General features: G+C 49.4%; 1 long non-coding RNA gene across 1 annotated transcript; it reads left to right on the top strand.

Annotated features, from left to right (window-relative positions):
• Positions 1-41: 41 nt before the first annotated feature.
• On the top strand, positions 42-3,872 carry LOC121041203 (uncharacterized). The gene is made up of 2 exons (XR_005795616.1): positions 42-488; positions 2,889-3,872. It is a non-coding gene; the product is annotated as an uncharacterized LOC121041203 (long non-coding RNA).
• The last annotated feature ends 5,167 nt before the right edge of the window (positions 3,873-9,039 follow it).

Raw genomic sequence — 9,039 nt, 5'->3', positions numbered from 1 at the left:
CGTCACAGAGCGATGGAGTCCCGCAGCGCACTCGCCGGCCGATCGGGGGCCACGCCTCCAACGCCCATCAAGCTCGATGTGCCGCTTTGCGCAGACAAATGCCCAGTAGAATACCGCTTTGCTCGGAAAGTCACGCCCCCTAAGGGGAGGGCCGCGCGAGTTTTCACCAGGCTCTCCGCAGACATTTGCCAAGTGCGGGGTCGCCCCGCCCTGGGGGAGGGGCCACCCTATGCCCCGCCCCCCGCCGGCCGGGCTCCCCTGCGCTCTCCCAAGGCTGGGACTTAGGCCGCCTGGTTTCCCGGCGGACTCCGCGGCATGCGCGCTGTGTGACCTTGGGCCAGCGTGCGCGCTCTGGGGTCTCTGTTTCCACGGGTAAAATGGGATGGTGTGGTGCTCTGGCCCTGCCATCGGGAACCTACTGGAATCCATGACCTCTCCGACTTGAGGCCCTCGCGCGCTCTCCCCGCCCCATCTGTGGGGACTCCCAGGTGAGACAAGCACTCCCTACACGTCATTTGGGCTCTCTGAGCCTCAGTTTTCTCGTCAGTACAGCCGGGCTGGTGATCCAGTCTTAAGGGGACAGTCGGGTGTCCGTGCTCACTCCCCTGTCTCCCCTCCCCAAACCAAGCCAAGCCCGAGCGACAGCTGGGAGTGTCTTGGGGTTGGACCCTGGGACTCGGCTCCAACAATACAGCCCCAGAGGCCAGAGACAATGGGCCTCTCTGTAGGCCCAGCTGTCCCCGCCAGCCAAACAAGCAGCTGACCCGAGGGCTGCCAGGAACAGGGATCCCTGGTGGCTCCGTGAGGGCGCCCGTGGGCGTGACAGAGTGGGGCACCGCGAAGGGGAAGGACCCAGACTTTTCAACAGTGCCCTCCAAGTGCCTGTCACTTGAATGCATAATGGCACTGGATTCTCATAACCAAATCCTATGAGGGGCTGCTGTCATCACCTCAATTTTTTCATGAGGTGAGCTGAGGTCTGGATTAAACCTAGACTAGGCCACCTGTCAGCACCATGACCTTGGGCAAGTTGCTTAGCTCTTTAGTCCTTCATTTCTGCATGTGAAAATGGGTGATGCCTTCCCACCTACCTCATGGGGAAGTTGAGATCATCTAAAGAGATCATAATACTGATTATTATTTAAAGAGCACCTAGTGTGTATTAGGTTCAATTCTAAGAGCTATGCTCACTTAATCCTTGTAACAACCCTAGGAGGTGAACTATGGTTATTCCCATTTTACAGATGAAGAAACTGAGGCACAGAATGGTGAAATAACTTGCCCAAAGGTCAAGGATATAGACAGATGTAAACCATAGCCACAGAAGGAAAAAAGTGATATCTATATCTATATATATATATATTTTTAACATTTATTTATTATTGAGAGGCAGAGAGAGACAGAGAATGAGCACGGGAGGGGCAGAGAGAGGGGAAGACACAATCCAAAGTAGGTTCCAGGCTCTGAGCTGTCAGCACAGCCCGACGTGGGGCTCAAACTCACAAACCACAGAGATCATGACCTGAGCCAAAGTCAGATGCTTAACTGACTGAGCCACCCAGGCACCACCCCCCCAAAAAAATAATATTTAATAACAAGAGGCAAGAAAGTGTGTGCAGTGACCCTGTTTCATTGCGAGAAGTTCATCTCTGGGAACTTTGTGTGGTTTGGAAAGCCACACAGATAAATAAGCCCGTTGTTGGGAGAACGAGGGTGTGGGGCAGGCTGGAACGAGGAAAGCCACAACCAAAAAGAGTGTGAGATTGCTCTGGGTGAGGGGGTTTTTAAGTTGTCCCCTGTGTGGCTGAGGAGGGAGGTGGTCTGACGAGCCCGGGGGCTTGGGAACACCTTCCAAACAGCATGCCAGCCTGGACCACTGACCCACACTATCACCCGAGGGAGAAATAAACTATGTTATTATTCCTACTGAGTGTTTGGGAGGCTCTTTGTTACAGTATCCTAGCCAACGCACTGCGCTGGGACACAGCCATGAACGTGAACCCGGCAGGCAAGATCTGAAAGCCTTGGTCAAGCTCGGTTTAGTGGCAGATACAAATGTTAAACAAGGAGACAATCAAATTGCAAACTAATCAGGGCATGAGCCGAGGAGTGGCAGAGAAAGAAGGTGCCCCCTGATTTAGGCAGTGGTCATGAAGCACCTTTGAAGAGATGGTTGTTTTTTCGCTTTTTAATCACGTCTACCTTATTTTAAAATGTCATTGTGATGTAACAAGACACTGATTACAGACTTATTACCTGCCCCCCACCCCCGCTTTGTGCAATCTTAGAATATATTTCATCTTCAGATGAATACAAAACCCTGAAAACATCACACCCCTTTTGGAAAATGCAGGCATGCAAATAACAACGTTAACTGCAGAAATGCACCAAAGAGGAATAATAAATGGCATGGATCCAATATTTCAATATTAGTTAATATTAGTTAAATCGGCATAATATTGAATCCAGGCCCTTTAAGTTCTAGTAAGCACTCTATTTCCATTCCAGTCCCTTGCAACAATAACAACAATATTAGCTAGTGTCCTTTAAACTCTTAAGAGTGCCAAGCACTATTAAACATACACAATGTGGGGGCGCCTGGGTGGCGCAGTCGGTTAAGCGTCCGACTTCAGCCAGGTCACGATCTTGCGGTCCGTGAGTTTGAGCCCTGCGTCGGGCTCTGGGCTGATGGCTCAGAGCCTGGAGCCTGTTTCCGATTCTGTGTCTCCCTCTCTCTCTGCCCCTCCCCCATTCATGCTCTGTCTCTCTCTGTCCCAAAAATAAATAAACGTTGAAAAAAAAAAATTAAAAAAAAAAAACATACACAATGTGGTTTATTATCTGTTTTATTGATAAAGAGATGATTTATTTCCTTATTTTTATTTTAGAGAGAGAGCAAGCTAGTGGGGGAGAGGAGCAGAGAGGGAGAGAGAGAAGAAATCTTAAGCAGGCTCCACACCCAGCATGGGGCTCGAAGGGGAGCTTGACGATGGGCAGATCAACCGGGAGATCCATCCCATGACCCTGAGACCATGACCTGCACCGAAATCAAGAGGGGGCCGCTCAACCGACGGAGCCAGCCAGGTACCCCGATGAAGAGATTATTTTCAAAGTTTATTTATTTATTTGAGAGAGACAGGGACAGCACAGCCGGGAAAGGAAGAGATGATGTTTCAATGAGCAGAAGACACGGCAAGTGCAAAGACTAGAGGCCAGGTGGAGCAGGAGAAGGTAGTGTATGTTTTATTCCTACCACAATGGGAAACTGCATACCAGGCAGAGTCCCAATAGGATAGAGCAGACCCATTCAATAGGGTTTAATGAAAAGAGTTCAGCAAAGGGGCGATTTACCCCGTTGTGTGGGCATGGGGAGGATGGTGTTGTAAGGAATTCAATGGGCTGGTGCAGTCCCTGGGCTGCCAATAGTGGGGAGCCACTAACCCCGAAACCTGAAGTAAGGAGGAGGGGGAGCGGTTTCCTAGAAGCAACAGGAGACCCAGTGATGGGGTGAGGGGCCCCCCGGTGAAAAGCTGTGGCTAGAGAGACACAGTCACTGCCGAAACTGGGAGTAAGTCAGGGAAATACCCCAACTTTTCTCTCCTCCCACCCTCTGACGCCCGTCAGTGCCTCCCAGTGGCCGAAACCAACTGGGAGCCAAAGACCAAGGACGCCCGGGTGATGGCATCCGGGGGCATAAGCTTTGTTGGGGGTACACAGAGCAGGTGAAAACTGTGGCCAATGGATCTGGGAGGTGGGGGCTAAGTGGAGAATAACCAGAGGTGTTCTAGATGACCTTGAAGATCTCTCCAGCCCTCTCTGAGCCAACTCTGTAACAGAAATGGATTGGACTCGAAAACTTCCCCTCTTGCTAATACTGGCTGCAAGCATCTTGTTGTTCTTGAGCACTTAACAGGGACTGTCACTGTGGAAACCTGATACTCAGGGTTGGTCACCGGTACCTACCATCCAAACCACCAGCCCTGGAGCGGGTCCAGCCAGGTGACCAGGTGATGCCCAAAGGTGGAGAAATCATGGCACCTGTGAGATCCCCTGGCCTCGGGCTCGCCAGATCAGGTTGGCGGGGCCCCTGGAGACCAGCAGAGAGGTTTGGACAGCCTGGGAAGGATGAAATCATTACTCCCATCTCTGGGCTCCTACGGGTTTGCTCTGCCAGGGAGGACTGGCCCTGAGGGAGTTCCACAGCCACGAGAACTCATTAGCTCACAGTGCTGCCTGGATACTCACTCCAGGGCACGTGCGGCCAACAAGAAAGCACACAGGCACCCAGATTCTCCCTCAACTGCACACATGGAGGGAGGCACAAACACCCCACAGCTACAGGCACACCCCCAGGCATGTACACACAAATGCACAGACACAGGCACAGATGCTCACAGGCAGACACGCACCAGCCGTGTGTTCGGCCACGGCCCAGCCCACGTCCGGCCACCCTGCTGATTCTTCGACCCTTCCCGCCTCAGTTTTCCGGATGGTCCCAGGATGAAGAGGGCATGCCCCGCCATATGCTCCTGTGGATCCCTGAACCTCCCTGGAATGGGTCGTCTTCTTCGTCACTGTCCCTCTGCCCCAGAAGGGGAAGTTCCTGGAACACAAATATTGAAGGAAGAAAGGAAAGAGGGAGGAACGGGGAACAAATGGAGGGAGGCAGAGACCTAATCGTGATAAAGATGCGACAGTATGATGTAAATATGCCAGGGTCCATTCAGGATTTGTTGGGCCCGGTGTTTATACAATGGGGAAGGGGAGCTGTTTTTCAACTAGGAAGACCAAAACGATGAATACCAATGAGAGAAAGAGCCTTGGAAGGGGCCTGTGTAAGTGAGGGCCCTGGTGCTGAACAGGAAAGCTGCACCTGTCAACATGCTTAAAACATGGACATGTTTCAATACTAACATTCAAACACATGCAGGAACACAGACACTAGAAGCCTTGAGTCCCAGACACGTATGCACATGCACACACACACACACACACACGTGTGCACAGCTCTAGGCTCTGGTTGCTCTCCAGCTGGGCCCTCTGGACACCACTCTTCAGAGGCCCCTGCAGCCCTCACTTAGAAATTAGGCCCTGGCCCAGCTGCTTGCATATCAAATGAGTGTGTGCTGATGGACCCACCCCAGGTGTGCACTTTGATGTTTCAGAGGAGTGGACTCTATTCCTGCCTCCTCACCTGGAGCCCCAACCCCATGCCTACCTGCCCGCTATGAGCTGCCTTCACGCCACAGGGCCAGGGGGACGAGGTGGGCGCTGTCTCTGGAGAGGGGCTTGGCCAACATTCAGTGAAGCATCGAACCCTTAGAGCCGGCAACACCCCCCAGCATGCCTCCCCAACACATTCTACTGCCTTTTCCCAAGGATGGGACACCGAGGCCCAGACAGGGAGGTCGTGGGCCCTGTGCGGGTTCTCTTGGGGAACAGCAGTATGTGACACGCACACACCCGTCACAAGCATTTCTGGAATGCCAAAGATTATAAAAGGTTTTCTTGTTCAATGCAGGAAAGCATAAAGCAAACGAAAATGGCTTGTAATGCTGCTGCGCAGCTAATCCCAGTGGCATTTTAAAAATAATGCAGGCACACATTTAGAAAATGCAAAGGGTTCCAAAAGATTACAAAGTGAAAACCCGAACCTTCCTTGCTGTCTCAGTCCCTCTCCCTGGAGATGATCACTCTTTGCATTTCCTTCCTGAATACGTTGCTATACTGGCTTTCACTGAAGAAAAGAGGAGAATCACTCTGCCCACTATTTCGTACCTTGCCAGTTTCCCACCTAAAACACATCTCTGCAGATCTGTCCACGTCAACACGGCCCAATCTGCTGCCTTCTTTTTAATGGCTGTGCTTTATTCCATGGTCTGTGCTCTCTGTCAAGGTGTATTTCTTCCCAGTTTCTTTGCTCTTAAACACTGTACCTGGATGTCCTATTAGTATTTCCGTAGGGCCAGTTAAAGCAGAGGCACTCCATCAAAGAGTATATGCGTTTTTAATTCTGGTAGAAATTGCCAAAATGCCCTCCAAAAGGGTGGCATTAATTTGCACTTTTATCAGCAATATACAAAAGAGTCTGTCTCCCTACACTGTTAACAATTTTGTCAAACAGAGTGAAAAGTCAGATCTCAGTGTTTCTTAACAGCTTTGCTGAAACATAATTCACATGCTATACAGTTCACCCGCTTTACGTGTTTACAGTGAGGTGTTTACAGTTGTGTCTCCATCAGCGTGATTAACCGTAGGGCATTTTCATCGCTCCAGAAAGAAACCCTGCAGCCATTAACAGTCACTGCCCAGTTTTCTCCCTCCCTTAGCTTCTAGCAACGGTCAGTCCACTTTCTGCATCTATAGATTTGCCTATTCTGGACATTTCATAAAAATGAAATCCTATGGGGCGCCTGAGTGGCTCAGTGGGTTAAGTGTCTGACTTTGGCTCAGGTCAAGGTCTCACGGTTGGTGGGCTCGAGCCCCGCATCAAGCCCGGTGCGGAGCCCCACAGCACGGAGGCTGCTTGGGATTCTCTCTCCTCCCTTCCTCTTCGCTCCTCCTCCACTCACGCTTTTTCTGCCTCTCTCAAAATAAGTAAACTTTAAAAATGAAATCATACCATATGTGGTCTTTCGTGTCCGACTTATTTCACTTTGCATAACATTTTCAAGGTTGTTCCAAGTTGCGGCATGCATCAGCACTAACTCCCTCTGTATGGCACAACATTCCATTATGTGGATAGACCACATTTTGCGTATCCATTCATCAGACGATGGACGCTTGGGTTGTTTTGAGGCTTTGGGGCTCTTGTGAGTAAGGCTGCTGTGAACATTCACGCACACATTTTTGCGTGCATGTGTGATTTCATTTCTCCTGGGTATATAGGACTTGGTGTTGTTTTAATAGGCGCTTCTTTTTTTTTTTAATTTTTTTTAACGTTCATTTATTTTCGAGACAGAGAGAGACACAACATGAATGGGGGAGGGGCAGAGAGAGAGGGAGACACAGAATTGGAAGCAGGCTCCAGGCTCTGAGCCATCAGCCCAGAGCTTGACGCGGGGCTCGAACTCGCGGACCGCGAGATCGTGACCTGAGCTGAAGTCGGACGCTTAACCGACTGAGCCACCCAGGCGCCCCTAATAGGCGCTTCTTTTAATTTTGAGTGAGGTTGAACATCTTCAAGAATTGCCTGTTCAAATGCATTGCCTATTTTACTGTGAGGTGGTCTGCATGTTTTCTATCTGTGATATTGTGATTTATGACAAGAAACATATATTTGGTCTTCATCCCTTTCTGGGCATCAAGCCCCTAAAACCCTTGGGATTTTCTAAGCAATGAGAACCATACAAGGTGTCTTTTTTATGTTAATGGGGGTACTTTGGGAAAGCATCTGTGGGTGGGAGCTGGTTGCCAAGGGACCCATGTGATGAGAGGGCTGGAACTTTTAACTTTTAACTCCGACCTCCAAGGAGGAGAAAGGGGCTGGAGATTGAGTTCGGTCACCACAACGGACAAAGGTTTAATCAACCATGTCTAGGTAATGAAACCTCCATAAAAACCCTAAAGGACTGGGTTTGGAGAGCATCTGAGCACATGAACATGTGGCGATCTGGGGAGAGGAGGATACGGAGGAGGCTCCTCACCAGCTCACTCTCCTATCTGGTTGTTCCCGAGTTCTGTCCTTTCATAATAACCCAGTAAGTAAACTTTTCCTGAGTTCTGTGAGCTGCTCTAGCAAATTAATCAAACACAAGGAGGGGTCATGGGAACCTCTGATTTATGGCCAATCTATCAGAAGCACAGGTGACAACCTAGACTTGCCGTTGGCATCTGAAGTGGGGCAGTCTTGTGGGACAGAGGGATCTGAGGCTGTCTCCTGGTAGAGAGTGGCAGGATTGAACTGTAGGATTCACAGCTGGTGTCTGGGAATGGCTTGGGAGTGGGGAAAACACCCACACGCTGGACTTGGGGAGCAGGATTATAACCGGTGTCAGAATCACACTATCGATCTGGGCTCTTTGTTAATCAAGAAAATGTAGTATCGTAAACACACTTTTCCAGTTTGCCGTTTGTCTTTTGACTTCATTTGTGGTATTTTGTGACATTCAAACATCAACATTCTTTATGTGTTCACAGTTACTCACCTTTCCTTTTTTTAGGCCTATAACCAGCTTAGGCAGGTGTTTCCGACCACGATGATAAATCTATCCATGACATCCTGGTTTTCGTTCCTCCTCCCTCTTCTTTTGTAACGATTCAAACTTGGATCTATGTGGGGTTTATTCTGGTGCCAGGGATAAAAATCCAGTGTTCTTTGTAGATGGTGAAATAATCGTTTCAACATTTTTGATGGAAGAACCCTTCTCGTCACCACCAGTTTGAAATTTCTTTACCATAAATTTTATGTTCCAGTGTCTTCAAACCTGCTTCAAGACCCTCCAACGCAGTGCTTCTCGATCCTGGTTGCACATCAGGATCATGTGGAGGCATTTAAGGAAGCACCAATATCCGGATCCCACCCATTGGATCAGAATCTCTGGGGGGTAGGGCCAAGTATCGCTTTGTTTCATTCATCTGCTTTTTTTGGAAGCACTATATGGGTCCTAATATAAATCCAGGCCCAGGAACTAGTCACCCCACTGACTCTTCTAGCTATTTCTTCTTTTCTTAAATTTTTTTTTAATGTTTTATTTATTTTTGAGAGAGGGAGAGAGATAGAGCATGAGCAGGGGAGGGGCAGAGAGAGAGGGAAACACAGAATCTGAAGCAGGCTCCAGGCTCTGAGCTGTCAGCACAGAGCCTGACGTGGGGCTCAAACTCACGTACCATAAGATCATGACCTAAGCCGAAGTCGGACGCTCAACTGACTGAGCCATCCACGGGCCCCTCGTTCTTCTTTTCTACCAAACTCTGTTTTGATAGGGTTGGCCCTGCCGTGACTCTTCTTTTTCAGAATGACCTTGGCCATTTTTCACATTTGTATTTTTCCAGATGAACTTTATTATCATTAAAAAAAAAGCCTGTTATTAAAAATTA

The sequence above is a fragment of the Herpailurus yagouaroundi genome, unplaced genomic scaffold (genome assembly GCF_014898765.1).
Source record: "Herpailurus yagouaroundi ecotype Mexico unplaced genomic scaffold, PumYag 183, whole genome shotgun sequence".
Taxonomy (NCBI): Eukaryota; Metazoa; Chordata; class Mammalia; order Carnivora; family Felidae; genus Herpailurus; species Herpailurus yagouaroundi.
Note: the sequence above shows the minus strand (reverse complement) of the source record. Positions and strands in the feature narration are given on the sequence as shown.